This window comes from Somniosus microcephalus, chromosome 6 (genome assembly GCF_052327205.1).
Source record: "Somniosus microcephalus isolate GS21.2 chromosome 6, FLI_Smic_1.0, whole genome shotgun sequence".
Taxonomy (NCBI): domain Eukaryota; kingdom Metazoa; phylum Chordata; class Chondrichthyes; order Squaliformes; family Somniosidae; genus Somniosus; species Somniosus microcephalus.
Genome location: NC_140992.1, coordinates 67,516,500 through 67,542,020, shown reverse-complemented (window position 1 = coordinate 67,542,020; position 25,521 = coordinate 67,516,500). Strand labels below are relative to the sequence as shown.

Sequence of the window (25,521 nt, the reverse complement as noted above, 5' to 3'; positions counted from 1 at the left end):
ACATTTTGGACAAAACAAACGCCTGTGCATTTTTTAATAAACTTATTAAACAAATGGAACTAAATTGTTAGTATTAATGCAAACATGTTTAAACATTCTTCCAATTGCAAAATGTATTGCCGCTATTTTAATACTATTGCATTATCTTGAAGTACATACATTTCTTTCCCTGCTTCAAAGCTTCTGCATTGTTTCGTAAAGTAATACACAAGATGGCTCCTGGGCTGCCAAATCCTTACTGAGCTCTTCTCCTCTGCAACTGTATTCTTGGTCATCCATTGCCATACTTTGCCCTTTCTTCCCCCAATCTCCTTTCTTCCATTGCTTAAGATACTCTGGCTCTGATAGTGGTTGCATTTTAGCCCAAACTACAAGTTTAAATGGTGTGGAGATGCCGGAGTTGGACTGGGGTGGACAAGTGTAAGAAGTCACACAACACCAGGTTATAGTCCAACAGCTTTATTTGAAATCACAAGCTTTCGGAGCGCTGCTCCTTCGTCAGGTGAAGTGGAGAAATGCATAAAGACATAAATGGCAGTTGGAAACATTACCTGTAAACATCTGACATGATTCTCTGACTATATAAGCTGTGTCTTTATGCATTTCTCCACTTCACCTGACGAAGGAGCAGCGCTCCGAAAACTTGTGATTTCAAATAAAGCTGTTGGACTATAACCTGGTGTTGTGTGACTTCTTACAAGTTTAAAGCTACCCGTGCAGAGCCCACTGCCCATCCCCCGACCCTGTTATAAGAACATTAAGAACATAAGAAATAGGAGCAGGAGTAGGCCAATTGGCCCCTCGAGCCTGCTCCGCCATTCAATAAGATCATGGCTGATCTGATCCTAACCGCCAATCCACTATGACAGGACTATCTCCTGAATCCAACAGAATTAGACACACGAAACGGGAGCAGGATCAGGCTACACGGCCCCTGGGCCCGCTCCGCTACCCACAGGGCCATGACCGATCCAAACCTAGACTCATGTCCAAATTCCTGCCCGCTCCCCGTAACCCTTAATTCCCTTTTCTTCTAGGAAACTGTCTATTTCTGTTTTAAATTTATGTAATGATGTAGCTTCGACAGCTTTTTGGGGCAGCATATTCCATGGACCTACCACCCTCTGAGTGAAGTAGTTCCTCCTCATCTCAGTTTTGAAAGAGCAGCCCCTTATTCTAAGACTATGCCCCCTAGTTCTAGTTTCACCCATCATCTGGAACATCCTCCCTGCATCCACCCAATCCAACCCCTTCACAATCTTATATGTTTCAATAAGATCGCCTCTCATTCTTCTGAACTCCAATGAGTAGAGTCCCAATCTACTCAACCTCTCCTCATATGTCCATCCCCTCATCCCCGGGATTAACCGAGTGAACCTTCTTTGTACTGACTCGAGAGCAAGTATGTCTTTTCTTAAGTATGGACACCAAAACTGTATGCAGTATTCCAGGTGCGGTCTCACCAATACCTTGTACAACTGAAGCAATACCTCCCTATTTTTATATTCTATCCCCCTAGCAATGAAAGCCAACATTCCATTGGCCTTCTTAATCACTCTTTTCAACTGCTGGAACTCTGCTGAAATTTGGCTTCCCGGTCACCTGGATTCCTCTGCTATCAGGAACACGCTGCTCTACTGGACTACACTGTTTGACTCAGCTGCTGCGACTCTGCTTTGCTACTCAGTCGCTTCAAGTTTTAAGGTACCTTTTTCTAGCCGACAACCCACCCCCCACCTGCTGCTTTTACCTGCTGAGCTGACTACTTTAATGCACTTTAAAGCATTAATCAGAAAGGGTAATACCCCTGACTAGGGGCATACTGTATCCCTTGAATGTTACCCAATCTTTGGTTATTTCTGCTTACACAACTCTCACCTATGACTCCAGGTAGGCGCTTGTGCATGACAGCAGTCACATTAGGGAAACTGTATTGGCTCGCAGGCTAAACTAGATGAAGTTAGTCCTAGGTGGATTTGTATCCCAAGTGTTAGAGAGACATCCATCCTCAGTGCACGAGGAATGCTGCGGCGAAGTAGGTGGACTGAGCAGACATACTTCTCCGGCTAAGGCGCATGGTAGCAAAGCTTTGTGGAAAGTTCAGGTCTTTGGTATGGTGCATCAGATACTGCAAGTCATCAACTGCAGCTCTCCCCATCTCTAGACATCTCAACCTCGTCTTGCCACTGGATTCAGATGTGGGGGACAGAGAGATTGAGGCAGAATTTGCAAAAACTTTCCTCACTTTAATCAACCTCATGCACAAGTGCCATTCATCTTGTATCTATTTTCTTCTCATCATTATCTTCCATATCTTCATTCCACAAACCCTGTAGTGATGGGCAAGCAGCAAAGCAGTTGGTGAGGTTACACCGGAAGCTACAGCAGACCTGCACACAAGCCACGCAGGACATAGGGTGGTTCCTCACTGAATGAAGTGCCAGTGGAGTTCGGCATCCGCCTGGACGACTGAGCAGCCCTCTTTAGAATAGCACTGCTCACCATCATGGCATGGGGAAGATGCTAGAAAAAGTTCCCTAAAAATGCTCACTTCTCTGTTCCCTGGTCAGCATGTTGCAGCTGGCGGGCTACCTATTTTTGCGGTTTTAAGCATCCAAAATCGAGAACCAAATCTCCCTCTCATCATTGCTGCCTGAAATTATCAAGCACTAATGGATGGTGATTCCATTGATAGATCTGAATGCAGACTGCACTGATTGCCAGAGAACTGAACAGATATAAAATAGACATTGCAGCAGTAAGCGAAACTCGTTGGCAACCTTAAGGAAACTGGTGCTGGCTTTACCCTCTTCTGGAGTGGCTGGCCCAAAGAGGAATGACGTGAGGCCAGTGTTGGCTTTTCTATCAAGTCCAATATCACAGAAAAACTTGAGAACTTTCCCAAAGGTATCAATGATGACACTAAGATTGCCACTTTCTGGGAAATGTCATACCACCATCATCAGTGTGTATACACCAACCATGGCAAACCCAGATGAGATCAAAATCAAGTTCTATGAAGATCTTTATCACGCTATCTCTCAGCATGCCTAAAAATGACATAAGAACATAAGAATTAGGAGCAGGAGTAGACCATATGGCCCCTTGAGCCTGCTCTGGCATTCAATAATATCATGGCTAATCTTCGACCACCCGATCCCCATATCCCTTGATTCTCCTAGAACCCAAAAATCTATCTGCCTCAGCCTTGAATATACAAAAGGACTCAGCATCCACAATCCTTTGGGGTAGAGAATTCCAAAGATTCACAACCCTCTGAGTGAAGGAATTCCTCCTTATCTCAGTCTTAAAACATCGCCCCTTATCCTGAGACTGTGTCCCCTAGTTCTAGACTCTCCAGCCAGGAGAAATAATCTCTCAGCTTCTATCCTGTCAATTCCCCTCAGAATCTTATACGTTTCAATGAGATCACCTTTAATTCTTCTGACCTCTAGAGAGTATAGGTCCAATCTACTCAATGACAAACTCATCACCCTGGACAACTTCAACACTCGTGTCGGGTCAGACCATAAAACCTGGCGGGCATCATTGACAAACATGGCATTGTAAATTACAACAGCAACAGCCTTCTGCTCCGAAGGCAATGTGCTGAACACAGCCTTATCACCAACACCATCTTCCGGTTGTCAAAAAAGATCAAGACATCTTGGAGGTACCCTCAGTCCAAACACTGACATTTGACAGATTACATCTTAGTCAGAAAAAAGGTCATCAATGATGTGAAGATCCCCAAGGCAATGAAAGGTGCTGAATGTTGGGCAGACTATTGCCTCATTCACTCAAAACTCATCATTTACATTAAACCTCCTCGGAGGCCCCAGGGTAAAAGAAGCACTCAATAAGTTAATGTACGCAAACTCAAATCTGTTTGCTCAAGCCAAGAACTCTGCACAGCTATTCAAAAACATTTGATTACTGTAAATACAGCTTCTGGTGATGCTGAAGCTGACTGGAACTGCTTTAGAAATGCAGCCCACAATGCAGCTATGGAGGTTTTGGGCCCAACTGCTGTAAACACCAGGACTGGTTTGATGAAAATGATGATGATATAAAAAGAATACGTGATAAGAAACACCACCAGCACTCATCACAGCTAAAGGATAAGTCACCAACCAAAAAGAAGCAAGCTTATGATAACATTCGTAAACAAGTCCACACGAACGAAGGATTATGTGTGACACCTGGTGGAGCATAAAGGCAGATGAACTGCAGTCCTATGCTGACCGGAAGGACATGAAGAACTTCTATAATACGCTTAAAACAGTATATGGCCAACAATCTATTGGCTCCACCCCTGTTATGAGCACTGATGAAACCACTCACCTCACAGACAAATGTCAGATCCTGCCTGCAGATTAACAATTACCGCCCGTCTCCGCATCTCCCTCCAGAACATCCATTCACTTGCGAACACTGCCTTTGCCTTTAATTACCTTATTGTGGATGGTTGCATTGACAGCATGGTCTTGACAGATTTTTGGCTCACGGGTGATCACACCTTCCTCCTTACTGAAGCCTCCATGCCTCGGTATACCTTCCACCGCCTGCCTTGCCCAAACTGGTGTGGCCCTTATCACCAAATCTCACCTTGGTCTATCTCCCTATTCCTCCAGCACCTTCTCTTCCTTCGAGCACCTTACCTTGTTCCACCCATCTCACCCCTCCTTTAAAATCCTTGTTTGCTACCGCCCACCAAAGCCCCACCCCTAATTTTTCATCAAGATATCCTTTTACTCCTTTCCACCTTTGGCCTCTGCATGAAGCGACTTCTTATCTCGGCTATTTCAACCTCCATCTCAACTTACCTTGCCCTCGCTCCTCTGTGTTCATTGCCCTCCCTTAACCTCTCCCCTCCATATAAATTCTCCTACCCATATTGACAACCACCCCCTCGAGCTTGCCGTCTCATGGGACCTCTCTATTGCCTTAGTCTCAATCACAGACAAGGCCATCTCTTCCTTGTATCCCTTACGACTCACCTCCCCCTTTCAACCCTACTTCCTCGTAGCTATCCAGTCATAGCCATAGAATCTCCTGCAATGGCTTCTTTTGCACCATTGCCACTGAAGTACCCCCAAGGATCTATCCTTGGCCCTCTCATTTCTCAACTATATGCTGTCCCTCGGCAGCATCATCCAAAGACATGATGTCAGGTTCCACATGTATGCTGACGACACCCAGCTCTACCTCACCAGCACCTCTCTCGGCCCCTCACTGTCTCTGCATTGTCAAAATGCTTGTCTAACATCCAGTTCTGAATGAGCTGCAATTTCCTCCAATTAAACACTGGGAAGACCAAAGCCATTGTCTTCGGTCCCCTGCTACCAACTCAGTTTTCTCACCACCAATTCCATCCCTCTCCCTGGCTCATTCTGAACCAGACTGTTCGTAACCTTGATGACCTATTTGACCCTGAGCTGAGCTTCTGACCCCATATCCTCTCTATCACAAAGACCGCCTACTTCCACCTCCGTAAAATCTCCCAACTTTGCTCCTGCCAGCTTATCTACTGATGAAAACCTCATTCATGCTTTTGTTACCTCTATACTTAATTATTCCCATCTTCACCCCTTCATAACTGAAAATGATTCATTTTGTTAATTAGTCTATTGCTTATTAGAGTTTGGAAAAGTTGGCCTAAACAAGGCCCTCCAAATATCAAGGCACAAAAGTCAGTGAAAATAATGGGCTGGATTTTGCTTTCAGTGGTGAACGAACGGCACCAGTAATTCATTACACTTGCACTTGCCCGCAGATTTTCTAGGAGATTTTGCACTGGAACTTACTGTAATTAAAGAGACGTTTCAGCACAGCACCCTCCACAGGGAATCTAGGACCTGTGCGAACAGGGCAAGCAACTGTATGGCCCGGAATCTGCGGTGGTTAATAACAGCAAATGAACAGCGTTTGCTGTTACTACCCCTTTGAAACTGATTGCAACTTCAGGATGCAGAAATCCTGAAGTTGCAGTCAGTCATTCAATTCCCCCACCTCCACACCCACCAACCCACAGCTGACAATCTGTGTCATCTGTGAATTCAGGGAAACTGCCGAAACTTTGGCTCGTCTGTGGTAATATTGTAAGATTCGCAAAATTTCTACATTTCCCCAAAGGTTATTAATAAGAAAAGGGACCCTGCATGGACATTTTAAATGAAAAAGGGTACCCAAGATGGCGTCCACGCCTCGTGGCAGAAAGCCTGTGAGATTTTTAAAACTTGGACTCTGCGGCACAGGTAGCTCGTGGAGAAATCGAAACCAAAGCTGCAGTTTCTGTGAAGAGAGACTTTGCATTTTGAAAACCAGACAGGACTTTGAATTATGTATTAGGCCAAATCGGGGACAGATCAAAACCCAGTTAGGCCTATAGTTAAGGCCATCAAGCAGTTTGCATAAATAATCGGGAACAGCTTAAGGAAGCCATTGAGGCTGGACAGGCCCATTTAGATGTATTAATAACAAAACAAGTTAGTTATCAGGCCAGTAGATGCGATTACCGGCCATCTAAAAACAGTTAGAGTAGATTGCTACCGTTATTTAAAATAGCCCGCCAAGATTGGGACAAAGAACTAACCTGATTTGGCGCGCAGATAAGGGCCATCCGAAGGAGTATAATTGTAGGCCCACTGGCAACCTTCTCTCTCTGCTCTCAGCCTTTGCTCCGGCTCCGGCTATTGCTCTTCCCCCGTCCCGCGTTTACCACCCGGCCACTGCCTGTGCCTTCCCCATTCCATCAGGGACGCCTGGCATCGCGCCAGGCGGACACGGACAAACCAGGCCAGGCGAGGTGGGATGCGACAAGGCGAGGTGGTGAAGAAGACGAATGGAAAGACGATTGAAGAAAAGCTTCGAATAATCGGGCCTTCAGTCCAGCTGACCTGCGACTATCTTCATGCAAACTCCAACTGCCGGCCGAGGAAGAGGAACCATCATCCTTGCGAGGTAAAGTACCCAAGCAGAGACTTTAACTTTGGGGTACTTGTACCTGGACAACGCCCTTGCAGCACCCCGAGACCATGTGACGATGGCAGGCTCCAGAGAGCACAAAGAGCGAACCCCAAACCCCACTGCTGTTTTGAATTCAGCAGATCTTTTGGATTGGTGAGCATGAATTCTGACCCCTCATAGCTTAACCTAGTTAGGTATAGGGGGTGGGATAAGGATAAGGGGATTGTTAAGATAGTTTGTTTTCCCTCGATGTGCCGTGTGTTCCCCATTCCCTGTATAAGTATAGTTATTTTGTATTTTGCCTGTAAAAGTGTATACCAGTAACTTTTCATAAGATTGTGTTAATTTCTTCTTCAATAAAAATCTTGGTTTTGCTTACATCCAACCACCTGTCTACTTGAGTCTTTTCTGTATCGCCACCTTGTACTTAAGTCCGGTATCTAGAACCCAGGGGCGTGGGAGCGATTTGAACCACTCATAAACAGTCAGAGGCATAATTGACTGGGCGTACACGCTACCCCACACCACCCCCTACAGAAATGGCGACCGCAGCAGGACACCGGCAACAAGGTTGCGATGCAGTAGACAATGGTTCGGATGAGCGAACCATGATGGAGGAAAGGATTTCTGATTACGTGTTTAGCAAGGTGAATATCACTAAGAAGTGGATCACCACTCTGTTATAGGCTGGGCGTCCGGTAGATGCAGCAGCTAAATGGACAGAGGGAAAGTAACACAAGAAGTCCCTAGAGAAGGCAGTTTGGCTGATGTGCTTTAAAAAGCAGGTCAAGCTTTTGGACAGGCTCGTTGCAGCACAGGCAGTCGAGTTAAGAGAGTCAGCCCTGGAGATCCAGAATAAGGCTCTTGCAGGGCAAAAGTTATTAGTAGCTTTGCAGGCTCTGAATCAGGAGAGAGTACATCTCATGGGAGAAGACAAGGCCCAGTTGGAATACCTACAGTGCCAAGTCACCGAGGCCAAGGGAAATGAGTTAAGGTTGCGGGAAAAGAACGCCCGCTTGGCAAGGCAGATTAGGGAACAGGAAGAGGAAGAGAAAGTACAGGAGGTAAAGGCAGCGTATAAGCTAGCAAGTGAACAGGGGTTTGAGGAGGCAGACCACGGCCCCTGTAAGGAGAGGATAGAGAATCTGAGCCGGGCCCTCCGGAAGGCAAAAGGCATGGTATGCCTCATAAGCCCAAAGGCAGGCCAGGCAGATTTTATGGGGAACGAGGGGAGCACAGTTCCAACGTCACCGGTAGTGTCTAGGGACGACCCGGTTCAGAGAGAGGAGACCTCACGACCACCACCCGTAGCACCAAGTTTCAGTGAGGTTTGGCAGCAAGGGGGGGTGGAACCCGGAGTGGAGCCAGAGGTGGAGGCGGAGGTGGAGGCGGCGGTAGAGCGACCCCGGCCAGAGAGGTCGGAGCCGGGACCGATGTGCCCAGCACGGCATCGGAGGTTCGGCCCACCCGCCAATGGCGACATTGAGGGACCCCTCCAAAACCAGTTCGTATTACCCTTTAACACCCAACAGCTTAGGGCCATGGTCAACCATCTCCTGAGGCTGTCCGAAAAGGGAGACCCCTCGATCCACTTCAGGGAAGTAGAGCAAACAGCCAGCGTCAATGACTGCGATGACGCTGAGAAGGCCAAAATGCTGCTATTCTCCCTGGAGGTAAAACCCGGACCGGGTAGGAAAGAGTGGCACCAGGAAGGGAGTAACCCCCCCAACACCAAGACCAATTGTTACGGGTGTGGGAAGGATGGTCACTGGTGGAAGGAGTGCAAAAACCCTTGGAAAGATAACAAGGGAAAGCATCACACAGCCCCAGCCCAAAAGGCGGGGGCAGGGATCCCTTCCGCAGAGGTCGAGTCACTTTTGGACACCATGAGGTCCTTATTGACTGGCCAGGGGAGAGTAGCAGCCGCCACCAGTGCTCTCGCCCCATCCAGCCCACAGCTGTGACTAGAGGCAGCGCAGCCTGTTTATCTGTGTTCTCTCTGATACGATGAGTGGAAAAGACCCCTTTTGGAGACGGAGATGGAAAAGGTGATGAGGACCTATCTGTTAGACAGGGGGGCATCATGCACCGTGGTCTACTCAGCTAACCCCACCACCTCGCCTCTCTCCAGCGGGTCCCATACAGTCTATCTGGGTTCACGGGTAGGGAACAGGCTGGCTCGTTTTCCATCCTGCTCACCATTCGGTTAGGACCGCTCTGCTCCAAGTGGACCTGTGCCCTGATGAAATGGGATGTGGAGGATGGAAGAGGGGTTCTGGGAGCCGACTTTATTGTAGGCCACGGGATCCTAGTGGATTTAAGGAATCACTGCCTTTGGGGGGCAGGTAAAGTAAAGAACGGAGAGATCGTAGTAATCCCGGGAAAGGAAGGGAAGGGGACCCTCTGCACCATGAAACCCAAAGAGGATTATAACCTCGGGCTCATGGTCAGCAACACCCCACCAGAGTTCCAGGCATTTGTGCAGGCCCACCTGGCCACATTTGCCACGCACAAGCATGACTGAGGGAAGGTCACAGGGTTTGAGGTCAGCGTAGACGGGGACCCCATGGCCCGACCACAGAAACAGTATAACTTCCCCAGGGAAGAAGAACCGGACATGGAAGCAGCCATGTCCTCGTTAGTGCAGCAGGGAGTTCTGAGACCGATAGCTACCCACGTGAATTCTCCATTATGGCCGGTCAGAAAGCCGGACAATTCCTGGAGGGCCATGGTGGACTATCAAGTGCTCAATAGTAACATCCCAGCCTGCACACCCACAGTAGCAGCAGTTGCCGACCTCATCGGGAGTATTCCAGCATCCGCGACCACTTTCACGGTGCTGGATATTTCAAATGGGTTTTGGTCCATCCCTGTAAGGAGGGAGGATCAGTACAAGTTTGCCTTTACGTTTAAAGGGCAACAGTACACGTGGAACTGTTTGCCTCAGGGCTTCCACAACAGCCCCAGCATTTTCCATCAGTGCATAGCCAACAGTTTGAAGGATTTTAGCCAGCCCAGACAGTTGGTTCAATATGTGGAAGACCTGCTCCTGTTCACTGATTCGAAAGAGGAGCATGGCCCACTATTGGCCGAACTGCTGGAGCTGTTAGGGCAGAAGGGTTTCAAAGTAAATCCCAAGAAAGCGCAGATCGGCCAGCAGGAGGTGAAATTCCTCGGTCTGACCGTGCGCGCTGGAGAAAGGGCCATAGATAAGGCTAGGAGGGAGGCGGTACAAGAACTACCGGTCCCTAACACAGTAACGGGTGTGAGGTCATTTCTAGGGCTAACCGGGTACTGTAGAGATTTCATTGAAGGTTATGCAGCCACCGCAGCCCCTCTGCTCCGACTCCTACATAAGGGAGTGGAGTGGCTTTGGGATCAGGGTTGCCAGGCAGCATTTGTCAGGCTCAAGAAAGACTTGCAGACCGCGCCAGCTCTAGGGGCCATAGATGGGGGGAAAGAGTTTTTCCTGGAGGTAGCAGCCAGTGGGGACAGCCTGAGCGCTGTGCTGCTCCAAGAGCAGCACGGCAAGCTGCGGCCGGTGGTCTACTCCTCCAGGATACTCACTGATGTGGAAAGGAGCTATTCCAACTGTGAGCGGTACCTTTTGGCCACACATTGGGCTGTGAAAAGATCATTGATCTTTACAGGCACCTCTCCCATCACCCTCCTCACCCACCCAGATGCTTCTGGATGGGAGGATCAAGGATGGGACAGTGAGCAATGCCCGCATTGCCCGCTGGACCTTGCTCCTCTCACAGATGGATCTGAAGGTGAAGGGTCTCTGTGAGCCAAAGCTCGCAGCCAACCTGGTATATCCTGGAACAGCCCACCGGTGTTCCATTGAAGGGGTTTGGGAAGTAAACATAGGTTTACGGGTTGGGATACATCCCACTGGCCGCAAGATCTATGTAGACGGTTCCAGCACGGTATCTGCTGGCGAGCGCCTCACGGGGTGTGGAGTTTACGACCCAGCGGCAAACATTGCCCTGGCGATTAAGCTCCCCAGCACCATGAGCGTCCGCGGTGGTGTACGTTGTTACACACCCCGAAATCTTCCCCACCCCCTACACTGTTTGCTCGGACAGCATGTTTATGTGCAATTCGTGTATGGAGTACCTGGCCATCTGGTCCCGCCGCGGATACACCTCTGCTGACGGGAGACCCCTCACAGTAAAACCCTTGCTGGAAAAGATCCTGGCAGCAGTGGGGGAGGAAGGGGAGGTTTTCATCCACAAGGTGAAGGCCCATTCCTCCACAGAACCCCGCGGCCAAGGCAACCAGCAGGCTGACTTGCTCGCCAAGGAGGGTGCCCGCGCAGGCACTTTCTGGGACCCATTTGGGTCCAGACCCATGGCAGCGGTCAGAGGTAGGGACAGGACCCAAGGGAGAGTAGGGGTAGCATTAGCCCCGGACCTTAAGATGGTCCAAGCCCAAGACCCCGTCCTAAAAGCAGTCCTCAGCGCAGTTGCTGAGGGAAAGGGAATAGAAGGTCCGTACGGCACAGCAACTCTCTCCGTTAAAGAGGGCATGCTGTTCCAGGGGGAACAGTGGGTTGTGCCGCAGCAGCACCGGAGGGAATTCCTTCAACTGGCCCATGAGGGTCCAGGAGCGGGACACCCCGGGCCTGAGACCACCTGGCAGCAGGTGGAACAGGCGGGATGGTGGCCGGGACTCAGGGACGATGTCCGCGAGTTCTGTGCAGGCTGTCTTGTGTGCGCTGCGAATAACCCCAACCCCCATAAAAGGAAGGTACCTATGGGACATGTCAGGAGGGTAGAGGGACCATGGCAGTCGATACAGGTCGACTACATCGGGCCCCTGCCCACCGCCCAGGGAGGCTATAAGTACTGCCTAGTCCTGGTGGACGTGTTTACCAAGTGGGTAGAGGCCTTTCCCTGCAGAACAGCCACAGCTCTGGGTACTGCCAGGATCCTGGTCCAGGAAGTGTTCTCGCGGTGGGGACTGCCACAGTTTGTGGAGTCCGACCAAGGGAGTCACTTCACCGGACAGGTGATGCAGAACACCCTTATGCTGTTAGGCATTGACAGGAAATGGCACGTGGCCCACAACCCGCAGTCATCAGGGATTGTGGAACGTATGAACCGGACCCTCAAGGAAAGGTTAAGTAAGGAGACGGTGGACTCGCCCCGTAAATGGGCCGAGGTCTTACCGTTGGTTTTGATGGGGATCCGGGCCAGCCAGTCTAAAAGCGCGGGGTATTCCCCGTACGAGCTAATGACTGACAGGGTTATGTGGCCCCCCACCCATGTACTAGCCCCGGTGCTCACGGAGGGTCAGCTCAGAGAGGTCAACCGGGACAGGTTCGCCCGAAACCTCTTTGAGCACCTGAAGCAGGTCCATGAGCAGGCGGCTGGGAACATGGGAAGGCAGCATCGGAGTAACCGATTGCTGCTCGAACCCAGAAAGCACCACGAGTGGGAGGTAGGAGATCAGGTCATGGTAAGAAATTATGACCGAGTAGGGAGTTTGGAACCATTGTACATGGGGCCCTACAGTACTGTAGATAAAGCCAGCCCCATGGTGTATGCCGTGAAGATGCCCCGGCGTACAAAATGGTTCCATATCAACCAGTGTAAGCTGCTTACACCTGAAAGGGGAAAACAGCCAGTTGGGAGAAGGTCTGAGGATAAAGATCCTCAGCCTGCAGCAGGAGCGAGTTCACAGACTGCACAGGCAGGCGCTATGGCTTGCTTGAAGGGAGGGGCCAGCCCGCCCATCGATTGGGACACTCCCCCGCTCTTCTGGGATCCAGACGAGGGGGAGGGGCCAGAGGGCAAAAACCCCGCCCCTAACCCAGGTGTAGAGAGGGAGGGACCCGAGGTCGAAAACCCCGCCCCGGACCCAGCCATGGGACCTGGGGGTGGAGACTCTCAGCTCGCAGCAGCAGGCTGCGAAAGGTTACCTGCCCCCAGCCCAGGTTCGGGAGGGGTCAAGCCTGAGGGAGCGGCGGTTCGGGTTAAAGGCCCAGCGGTCAAGAAAGCCCCACCCGTCAAAGTCCCTAGAAGGTCCCCACGGATGCCCCAGCCGAGAAAGCCATGGTCACCGGCCCTCCAGTTACCAAGGGCCGCCCCTCGAGCCAGGGAAGGGTCCAAGGACAGAGGTCCTCAGCCAGCAGCCACGGGCTGTGAGGGACCAACAGTGAAGGACGGTGCGGTCACGCCGGGTGTGGCGGTGAGCCGCAGTCCGACCAGGGATTAGCCTGGCCGCCCGGAGACGGGCGGCGGATGTATATAGTTTAGTTTAAGTTTTGGCTTGTGTTTATTGTTAAGTTGAATTATTTAGCTTAGGCTTGGGTGTTTTAGTTTAAGTTAAATAAGGTGATGGGTAGTTTTAAGTGAGTAATCTGCTAAGAGTGTGTATGTTTGGGGTCGAGGTCACGGGACCCGACCATGCTTCACCAAGCCAGAGAATCTCTTGGGGACCTGGCTGCATGTTTTTGTATCTTTTGCAGAAAGACTTTCAGGATGAAGGGTGTCGTGATCCTATTTGCCCTGATTGGGATGAGCATCGAGAGACGAGGCGACGTCCAGGACTCCCACATCTATGGGTGCTCGGCAGACAAGGCGCCCACAGCGATCGATGGAAGCGGTGAACGGGATGCGGAGGAGACCACCGTCTACTTCCACGAGGGAAGATGGCCAAGATGGCTGGGGTCCAATTCGTCTCAGTACTCCAGCCAAACCGGATTCACGTATGGGGAGACCTCCCTCCTGTGCCCCAGGGTATGGGTCGTTACCACGAGGGTCAGCGTCACCGTTGGAAAGCGAATATGTTTGACGGTAAAGGACACATTCCACTGGATAGGTGGTGCTGGCTCAGGAAGCTGAGCAAGGATATGAGGAACCCTGAAGTCGAGTGGGAACGGTTGGGGAACAACACCCACCGGACGATCACAGGGACTCATGGAGGATTAAGTGTGTGTTGGGACAAGTGGTGGGAACCGGACCAAGGGATTTATATCTGTATGTGGGGGTCAGAGGAGGTCTGCCCCGCAGGCATATCCATCGTTTTCCACCGGCAGTGGCACGACACCGGGAAGGGGATAAGGTGGGATGCCAGCCGGAAGGTGTGTGCGGTCCCATACTCCCCGATCCCAGTCAATGCCATTGAGCTGGTAACCCACCCCCGTAAGCCCCCGCCCACGGCACAGGCGGCGAGGTTACCCAGGGGAGGTTGCCCCACCGCCACCAAGGGACCAGGGAATGGGTTGGTACTAGTCCCCACCGATCAGATGCTGTACCAGTGGGTACACTACGCGGTAGCCTCTGTGATTTTAAATCTCACCGAGGTACATTTGCCGGAGTGGTGTCCCAAAGAAACAGAGCAGCTATACCAGGCCCTATTAAAAGATATGTTCAAGAAGTTTTACGAGTTCAATTTCGCCCATGTGGACAAAACTGAACTCTACACCACACACCGAGAGTTTTGGGTAATGCAGGGAGGCAAAGAAGGGGAGTATGGAATGATGTTTTTACTGCGTTTAATACTGGGTCCTCTGTCATCAACAGTTTAGATGACATAGAGCTACAGACCCAGATAAATGGTTTAAAAACAGTTAAAGATGATACTACTGGATGAGAACAAGGTAGTGGGCTCGGAGTTGCATGAGGATCAGGCCATGACAATTCATTTAAAGGAAATCATAGCGGAGTTGGAAAAGCACGCAAAGACGGTAAATGCTCTCATAAGGGAGGACAGAAATGCTTCTGACCAGGCTGCGCAGAATGAGCTGTGTGTGTTATACGGGGCGTGGTTACTGGGCGAGGGCCGCAGTAATATGGAGGATTTAAAACAGGGTTTGGTCCCCTCCTGGATTAGCAACAAGCACCTCGCAGCCCTCCGCCCTTTTGAGAATGCATTAAGCCCGTGCAAACTCCGGCTAGCCTCCGAAGCCTATCCAGTCCCCGTGGATTGTGGGCGGTCCAACCACACAATCATGGGAGTAGTAGTTAGGATGCCGGTCATGGGTAGGACAGCCCGACCCGCACCGGTATACAGGGTGGAGAACATTGGAGTCATTCAAGGGGGTGCACACATTCGTTTCACAGCGGTCCCGCCTTACGTCATTAAGTGGGAGCACGCTATGACAGGTACTGACCTCTCAGGGTGCCGGAGCTGGGGAGCACACATAATCCTGTGTCCCAGGCACTTGAATGCCTATTCAAAACCGCAGTTTGGGTTCAGAGCTGCTGGCGCAAAGCCTATTAATTGTACCATGGAGGCAATAGCACAAGGCCATGTTCCCCCACAGGTAGCATATATAGGGGGTGGGACATATTGTGTCAGCACCGGCGCGTCTCACTACCAGCATGGGCAGCATAGCTGGTGTCCGGTCAGTGAAAGCAGCTTCTGTTTTAAACCCGAGGCAGAAGTTTAAGTGGCCCAGGAGCGAATTGTCCCCATTCCTGAACCCTCCACTGTTCACCTCACTGTGAAGGAGAATTTTACGGATTTGCAAAAGTATGCAGCCCACTTTGGCTACGAAATTCCCCCTCTCCCTGAACACCTTACCAAAATACTCCAAGCCGTTATAGTTTCGCAGAAACATTTTTACACTCTAGAGCAGAAAACAGTAGAGATAGGAACTAAGATATTGGATATTGTGATTCCACCCTGGTGGGACATTTTCAATAATATAGAGGTCCCTTCGTGGATCAGACTGGCTTCCCACATTCTCATGGTTTGCCAGTTAGGGATAGTGTTGTATCTAGTTTGCATTCAATGTAAGGGAAAAGGTCAGTTGTTAGAATTCCATAACCAGAAGATCTGGAAGGAACATTATGTGAAGGTGGAGGGAGATACACCTGTTTAAGTTTTTCCTTGTATTTTTGATTAAAAGTTGTTGTTTTGTGTGTTTTGTTATTTTTAATAAAGGTTTTTTTCTGGGGTTTTTTGCGACGCGGTTAATAAAGATGTATGTGTACCAAGTGGTGCAGGGGTGTTGGACCCTCTCCATGCTTGGCTGCGTGTAAAGTCTGTAGTTTTACTCTCTGTATGCTGATGTACACTACATTTTCGCGGAATGGGAAGTGCATGTGTCGTGGGTATATCAGATAGGTAATTACAGGGGAAGGTTGACTGCGGAGGGCCAGAAATTTTTGCTCATTTTGTAAAGGTATGATGCTTCAAGCAAGTTTTAGTATCACAGGGGGGAGTGTAAGATTGGCAAAATTTCTACATTTCTCCAAAGGTTATTAATAAGAAAAGGGACCCTGCATGGACATTTTAATGAAAAAGGGTACCCAAGATGGCGTCCGCGCCTCGTGGCAGAAAGCCTGTGAGATTTTTAAAACTTGGACTCTGCGGCACAGGCAGCTCGTGGAGAAATCGAAACCAAAGCTGCAGTTTCTGTGAAGAGAGACTTTGCATTTTGAAAACCAGACAGGACTCTGAATTATGTATTAGACCAAATCGGGGACAGATCAAAACCCAGTTAGGCCTATAGTTAAGGCCATCAAGCAGTTTGCATAAATAATCAGGAACAGCAAGGAAGCCATCAAGGCTGGACAGGCCCATTTAGATGTATTAATAACAAGTCAGTTATCAGGCCAGTAGATACGATTACCGGCCATCTAAAAACAGTTAGAGTAGATTGCTTCCGTTATTTAAAATAGCCCGCTAAGATTGGGACAAAGGACTAACCTGATTTGGCGCGCAGATAAGGGCCATCCGAAGGAGTATAATTGTAGGCCCACTGGCAACCTTCTCTCTCTGCTCTCAGCCTTTGCTCCGGCTCCGGCCCCTCGCCCTCGTGGCTACTGCTCTTCCCCCGTCCCGCGCTTACCGCCCGGCCACTGCCCGTGCCTTCCCCATTCCATCAGGGACTCCCGGCATCGCGCCAGGCGGACACAGACAAACCAGGCCAGGCCAGGCGGGAAGCGACGAGGCGAGGTGGTGAAGAAGACGAATGGAAAGACGATTGAAGAAAAGCTTCGAATAATCGGGCCTTCAGTCCAGCTGACCTGCGACTATCTTCATGCAAACTCCAACTGCCAGCCGAGGAAGAGGAACCATCATCCCTGCGAGGTAAAGTACCCAAGCAGAGACTTTAACTTTGGGGTACTTGTACCTGGACAATGCCCTTGCAGCACCCTGAGACCATGTGACGACGGCAGGCTCCAGAGAGCACAAAGAGCGAACCCCAAAGCCCACCGCTGTTTTGAATTCAGCAGATCTTTTGGATTGGTGAGCATGAATTCTGACCCCTCATAGCTTAACCTAGTTAGGTATAGGGGGTGGGATAAGGGTAAGGGGATTGTTAAGATAGTTTGTTTTCCCTCGATGTGCCGTGTGTTCCCCATTTCCTGTATAAGTATAGTTATTTTGTATTTTGCCTGTAAAAGTGTATACTAGTAACTTTTCATAAGATTGTGTTAATTTCTTCTTCAATAAAAATCTTGGTTTTGCTTACATCCAACCACCTATCTACTCGAGTCTTTTCTGTATCGCCGCCTTGTACCTAAGTCCGGTGTCTAGAACCCAGGGGCGTGGGAGCGATTTGAATCGCTCATAAACAGTCAGAGGCATAACTGACTGGGCATACGTGCCACCCCACACCACCCCCTACAATATCGCTGTTAAATACCCCATTAAAAGTTAGACTCTCTTGGATAATATGTAACTGGGGTTTTAACAGCGTACTGATTTCTAAACAAACATAATGGCCCTGAAAAACTAATTTTAGTTTTGTGCAGTGTCAAATTTATCCATTTTAATAAAAATTAAAATGAAAAAACTTTTAATTTTTAAAAAAAGTTTGTACATCTTTATTTCAGGTTTACTTTCTCGCCATGTGAGAGCCCCAATCTTTGTTTTGCCTCTCTATAACATTTTAAAAAATTAGAATCAAAGGAGCTTACTCATTTCCTGGTTCTTGGTCTGTGAGAATTCTGCATTGTGATTGGCTGCTTAGAAAGCTTGTTTACGTCACAGCAGCTCAAGTTCGGGATTTCCCATTAACTTGTGCTGATTTCAACTGCACGTCGGAAAAGCCGAACTTCTTGCCACAGAGATCGCAAGATCTTTGTGAGAAGCTTACTTCGGGGCTAGCGGCGAATGCCTTTGCTTCACTGCTAACCGCAAATTACGGGCCAATATCTCCTTAACTAATCAGATTGAACAATCGTTAATGAACAGTACAGACTCTGAATCAGGAACTGTCAATTAGATTATTTAATTCAATGTCAAATCAGGTACAGAAAGCAAAATAAATAGAGGGAAAGAAAGATGTGATTAAGAGAGAGATAAAAGAGACAGAAAGAAAAAGTAAACAAAAATTTATTGAAGTGTTTTACGTTTTAAAATCTCAAACAATAATTAAAATTTGAAGGGATGAGGCTCCACACTTGTAAAACTTAATTTTCAGTGCCAGAGAGGTTGTTTGGTAGCAATTAAGACTTATCATGCCGTTAATAATTTACTTACACTGGAATAGACAAGCCCTAACTTTTTCTGGTGAGTTTAGTGGGTATATATCACGCAAGTACAACAACTTCATGCTGTTTCATGTATTTCAATGCTGAGTCTCACAGCATTATAGTGCAGCTTCTGGAGGAGCAGGGCAACTCGGACAGCAACTTCCTGATTTCTGCGTTTAATTGCACATGTGCAGTCGCCGGAAGTTACTGTCCAATTTACACTTTAATAACGGTGAGTGCTGTTAGCCTCACTGCTATTTCTAAAGCAAAATCCAGCTCATTATCTAGAGTCTAGTAGCAATGAGTCCAGATGATTAACTTTTAGCAGAACAGCAAAAAATGCAATTTTAAATAACTTCAAAAACATTAATCCAAAAAGGAGATACATGCTATACAATTGGCTGTGCACTTTAAATTGCTACAAACTACTCAAGCATGCATCATTTAAATTTTTTTAATGAAAACTAAACTCCTAATCAAATTATTCTTTCCATCAACTTACTCACTTCGCTATCTAATTAATTCCTATGAATGTTTCTCTGTTATTCCTCTGGTCAGAGTTTTCTGTGTCACTAGGTCAGTCCTGAGGGTCCATGATAACGGTTTCCTCTACTGGATAAATGATTCAATTGTTGATTCAGAGGTCCTGTATAAAGTCCACCTGCTGTGACATCAGTTTTTCAATTTAAATTCAAATAATTTGACAGGCATTGCATAAGAATAATGAGTCCATTTACCTAAAATTCCAAGCAAGTAAAATGTCACAACAACCTAGATAGCTTTAATAAATTTACTTATTTTCTTACCATTTTAGTTGGTAATTCACACAACCATAACAATTATGGTTGAAAAAAAAAACTTAAAATAGCTTATGGTTCACTTTCCACAGGGCTCTGCAGCAATAGGAATTTGGACTAAAAATAATGATAGAAAAAAACATTCCACGTGAATTTGGGCATTTGAAAATGTAGTGAGGACAGACAGCTGCAACTAGCAGAATAAAATACATCTGGAAACATTCACAATAATTGAAGGAAATAAATTCATTATTTGTTTTGAATGTAACAAAGTTAACGTGCTTTTATTTCTAATAAGGGTACTGTTTTTTTTAATACTTCAAATTGTTTTACCCAGAGACACAGATGCAATATTGAGCTCACTTGCAAAATGGTGACTCTGGAATAGTTGCAGGAGTGCTACTCTAATTCTAATTAAATTGTTAGTTGCTGCGAAAAGCCCATGAAAAGTCTATGGGCGGGTTCAGATAAGGGTAAATTTATAAGTCTGAAGGGAAATGTGAAGGCTGTAGAGCAGAATAGAGATATGGGTAAAATCAAGCAGATTGTGTCAGGAATGGACAGAGAGTTTAATAACGGTACAGGAAACTCTTTGGTATCTGGCACTGACGGGACCGGGATGGTGCTGGTTGATTAAAAATTCCGGATGATAGAGAGGGTTATCTACCGAGGCTATTTTTAACAAACAAAAATAAAAAAAATCAAGAAATGTGCAGTATACAGTAATTGGGTACTCACCTACAGAATGTTGTGTTAAATGGATGGTGGAAGATGCTTGATTAAGTACAGTACTGCCAGTTGAGGGTAATCCATAACTCTTTAATTACTTAACAGTAAAACAAAACTTATACAATAAACAGAAAAATTGCAGATCGGAAGAGACTACCGGCAGCGTGGGAGAGTCAGACTCCTGTTATTGAGGTGTTCGGACTTCCGACAGCGCCAAGAAGCCGAGTAGTGGCAGTTTGGAGAACTACCCCCACTGACTAACTCGGCCACCGCGGGAGACTCGGACACATTTCTGGTTATTGGGGTGTTGTTTTCGGAGTATGAATTTTGCCGGTTAAGAGAGAATTCCGGATATTTAGGTACCGTTTAAACGAGAGTTTCCTGTAATAGGAAATTAGTGACTAAGGCCACATCAGGGAAAAATAGTAAAAAGTTAAAATTAAAGGCGTATATCTGAATGCACAAAGCATGCTTAACAAGATAGATGAATTAATGGCACAAATAGAGAAATATGGATTTGATCTAGTAGCCATTGCTGAAACATGGTTGCAGGGTAACCAAGGTTGGGAACTAAGGGCTCGATTTTAATAATGGATGCGGGCTGAGGTCAGGCCCGCTGCTCAGCAGCTTTCGGACCCACACAAGTTGCCGCCTCCCAGCACTTCCGATTTTGGCTTCATTGGCCTCGTTACGGCCGACGTGCAGGTCCCTCCAGGCAATTGCTTGCAGGATGTCAGTTTCTCGCGTCTGATGACGCGTTGTTTGTTTGAAAGTTTAAACGGGCCATGTCCCCTTTGCATACAAATGTCATTGGGATGGCTTGGTGCTTTAGTATCTTGAAAGAGGAGTTGACAGCGTCTGTTCTGAACAAAATTTAATGAATGATATTGCTGAGATTCATGATTTTTTGATATATGACTTTATTATCTGACTGAAATGAAAAAGATGCCAGATGTGTTCCAAAGATTTGCTGAATAATATTAATGTTTTTTTCTCTTAAAGGTGCTGGGAGCTGCAGGAATGGCAGCCCCAAAAACTGAGGCTGGACCCAGGTTCAATGAGGGCTCTCTCCATGCTCTTGTTGAGGGAGTTAGAGGACGTCAGGAGCTCCTCTTCCCTGGAAACGGAAGGAAGAGGCCTCAGCAAAGCAAGGCAACTTGGCTGCAAATTGCTGAGGAGGTGAGCTCGAGATCTGTGCGCAGACACACATGGGTTTAGTGTCGAAAAGGTTTAATGATCTGCTGAGATCACCTAAAATGTGGCCTCTGTGTTCTGGGAAATGGAAATTCTAGAGTGAGGGCTCAGGGCGATTTCCATGTAGAATGATGGTGGTGACACTAAGTGCAAACCACCATTTATTGGACAGATGATGCCTGGGGTTTGAGACTGTCGGACTTATATTCATCTCCATGTGCCAGCCACCTGTAGTTGAAGCGTTAGCATACATGAATCTGGCATGCCTGAGTGCATCTCTTGCCTGACGACCATCAATGCGGTCGCCTGCTGCTGGATTGGCCACATCCGGCCCCGTAAGGCGTCACTCCCCATCCTCCTACTCATCCTCCTCCTCGTCCTCTTCATCTTCCTCCAAGGAGGCTGTGTGGTGAGCCACTTGTTCATCCGGCAGCACTAAGCCGCGCTGCTCTTCCTCCAAATCTGACGACCAGGATGATAGGATGTAAATGGTTCCCATCCCGTTGTTATAGATTTCAGTTGAGGCAAGAAGCTTGCATGCGCACAGAGTGGCCTGAAATTATTCCAATCAGTTCAAACAGCAGATGTGTGTCAGCTTGACCAGTCACAAGGTCATTAGATTTGCAAAATCTTATCCCAAACCTCCAACAACAAAGTTGTTGCATTTGAATGCCAGCCATATTACAGGAGCGCTTTTAAAGTGCTGCACCAATAATGACTACATATCATGTCTTCCACCAACTCGTCTCCTTGCAGCTGGATTGTTTCTGACAAGACGGGAAACAGGAGCCAGAGGCACGAAAATGGGAAACCTCTATCAAAATAGGATTATCAGGGCAGTTAACAGGCTCTTAACTGCCTTAACTACCTGTCCCACCGGTTGGAGTCGGGTCAGTTTGGGAGCAGCAGACCCGACACTCACGAAAATCGCGTGGGGGCAGGATGGAGGCGGGTTGGGTGTCTGAAGCCATTTTTTCCGATTTTTGCAGCTGACTCACCTCCAAAACCGCCTCCTCAGGGCTATTAAAATCGAGCCTGAAATATTCCAGGGTGCTTGACTTTTAGAAAAGATAGGCAAAATGGAAAAGGAGGTGAGGTAGTCCTGATAATAAAGGATGAGATAAAGGCAGTAGGGAGAAAGGATATTAGCCCAGAAAATCAGGATGTAGAATCAGTATGGGTGGAGCTACGAACTAACAAAGGGCAGAAAACACGGGTGAGAGTAGTTTATAGGCCCCTTAATAGTAATCATAGTATTGGACAGAGTATAAATCAGGACATTAGAGGAGCATGTAACAAGGATAATGCAATAATCGTGGGGGACTTTAATCTTCATATAGACTGGGCAAACCAAATTGGCAAAAGTAGCTTGGAGGACGAGTTCATGGAATGCATTCAAGACAGTTTTCTAGAACCATATGTTGAGGAAATAACTAGAGAACAGGCTATTTTAGATCTAGCATTGTGTAATGCAACAAGGCTAATTAGTAATCTTATAGTAAAGGATCCTCTGGGGAAGAGTACTCATAATATGATAGAATTTCATATTAAGTTTGAGAGTGATGTGGTACAGTCTGAAACTAGGGTCTTAAATTTAAACAAAGCCAATTACGGAGGTATGAGGGGCGAGTTGGCTGAGGTAGATTGGGAAATTAGATTAAAAGATATGATAGTAGTTAAGCAATAGCAAACAATTAACAAAATAATTCATAATTCTCAATGGCCCAGAAATTCGTGTCGGGGGCTTCCCGCGGGTGCAAGCCCCCGACCTACACTTACCTAGCGCGCCGGCCGCTTGAGTATTTCCGCGACCGGTGGACGCTGCGGGGACTGGAGTGCATTATCAACCCGGAAAACCAAATTTGAATTTGATTTAAGTTTTAGTTGAACTTTTGTTTATTTACAGTCCAATTGGTTTTTTTTGGGTCCAAACAAAAAGAGTACCTAGCGCGCCGGCAGTTGAGACCTGGGCCTGCGTGGATTTCCTGTCTGTGGCCCGATCCAGCTCCCAGCGCGCTGTGCTTGTGTGATCCAGCGGCGTACTTAGTGCAATGCATCAGCTGGGATCACGTGAGCACTGGGCAACCAATCGGAGGAGGGAAAAGTCCATTCATGAGTTTGACAGAAAGAACTGTCAAACTCATGAAAACTCTGGGCGCCCAAAACAGTACTTAACCTTAAAATTAATTTGAAAAAAAAAAAATCACACTATTTAAATCAACTATAAATAACATTAAATAACTATTTAAACAATAATTTAAATTTTTGAAAAAAATAATTTTATAAAAAAATCAGGGCTAAAAATACTTACCTTACTGTAAAGTATTTAAAAATAATAAACCTGTGGAAAAAATGTTCTAATTTTAATTAATTGACCACTTACCTTTTAAAATGAAGTCCTTACGCCTGGTTTTTTAATGTGCAAAAAGTAGAGGCCTTCACGCACGGGCAAACCTGTTAAAAAAAAGGAAGTTCAACGCGCACACGCGCAGACTCCTGCGCGCACGCGTTCGACCTCTGAACCCCTTGGTTCAGAGGATCGGAAATGCCAGTTTCCCGCGCATGCATAGTGCATGCAAGAAACCGGCACTTCCATCGGGTCCACGTGTGAGTACTCCGTCCGTACTCACGCGTTGGGACCCAAATTTCTGGGCCAATGAATATACATTCCCTTGAGGAATAAAAACGCCACTGGAAAAGTGGTACAGCCATGACTAACTAGGAAGTTAAGGATAATATTAGATTAAAAGAGGAAGCTTACAATGTTGCCAGAAAGAGTAGTCAGCCTGAGGACTGGGAAATCAGCAAAGGATGACCAAGAGATTGATGAAGAGGGAGAAAATAGAATGAGAGTAAACTAGCAAGAAATATGAAAACAGATTGTAAAAAGGAAGAGATTAATGAAAGTAAACGTGGGTCCCTTAGAGGCAGAGACAAGATAAGTTATAATGGGGAATAAGGAAATGGCAAAGATGTTAAACAAATATTTTGTATCTGTCTTCACAGTAGAAGACACAAAGAACACACTGGAAATTGTGGGGAACCAAGGGTCTAATGAGAGTGAGGAACTTAAAGTAAATAATATTAGTAAAGGAAAATACTGGAGAAATTAATGGGACTAAAAGCCAACAAATCCCCTGAATCTGATGGCCTACACCTTAGGGCTTTAAAAGAGGTGGCTGCAGAGATAGTGGATGCATTGGTTTTGATCTTCCAGATTTCCCTAGATTCTAGAACGGTCCCCGTGGATTGGAAGGTAGCAAATGTAATGTTCAAGAAAGGAGGGAGAGAGAAAACAGGGAACTATAGGCCAGTTAGCCTGACATCAGTAGTAGGGAAAATGCTAGAATCTATTATTAGGGATGTGTAACAGGGCACTTGGAAAATCACAATATGATTAGGCAGAGTCAACACGGTTTTATGAAAGGGAAATCATGTTTGACAAATCTATTAGAGTTTTTTGAGGGTGTAACTAATAGCGTAGATAAGGGGAAACCAGTGGATGTAGTATATTTGGATTTTCAGAAGGCATTCGATAAGGTGCCACACAAGAGGTCATTACACAGAGTAGGATGGTGTGGAGATGCCGGTGTTGGACTGGGGTGGACAAATGTAAGAAGTCACACAACACCAGGTTATAGTCCAACAGTTTTATTTGAAATCACAAGCTTTCGGAGTGCTGCTCCTTTGTCAGGTGAAGTGGAGAGATGCATAAGGATGCTTATATAGTCAGAGAATAATGCCAGATGATTACAGGTAATCGTTCTAACTGCCATTTATCACACCTCAGCAGAGAGATAATCACAGCAATCAAAGGTGTGAATGGTGTCCAGACAGGTCAGTCAGGAAAACATTACATCAAAGAACAATGAGGTGGGGTCACAAGGGGTCAAATGTTGCAGATGCTGGGGTCTGTATGAAAAACAAAAAACAGACAAAAAAACATTTTTTTTTGCTGGAAATCACAGCAGGCCTGGCCGCATCTGTGTAGAGAGAACAAGTCAACGACGACTCGAGTCTGGATGACCCTACATCAGGTGGGGTTACATGTAGCGTGACATGAACCCAAGATCCCGGTTGAGGCCGTCCTCATGAGTGCGGAACTTGGATATCAGTTTCTGCTCTACGATTTTGCGTTGTCGTGTGTCTCGAAGGCCGCCTTGGAGAATGCTTACCCGAAGATCGGAGGCTGAATGTCCTTGACTGCTGAAGTGTTCCCCGACTGGGAGGGAACACTCCTGCCTGGTGATTGTTGCGCGGTGTCCGTTCATCCGTTGTCGCAGTGTCTGCATGGTCTCGCCGATGTACCATGCTCCGGGGCATCCTTTCCTGCAATGTATGAGGTAGACAACGTTGGCCGAGTCACATGCGTAAGTACCATGTACCTGGTG

The 25,521-nt window shown here is 47.3% G+C and overlaps 1 protein-coding gene across 2 annotated transcripts in view; it reads right to left on the bottom strand.

Annotated features, from left to right (window-relative positions):
- lekr1 (Leucine-, glutamate- and lysine-rich protein 1) overlaps window positions 1-25,521 on the bottom strand; it is a 310,901-nt gene that overhangs the window by 158,292 nt on the left and 127,088 nt on the right. The gene's annotated exons all lie outside the window — the stretch shown is intronic.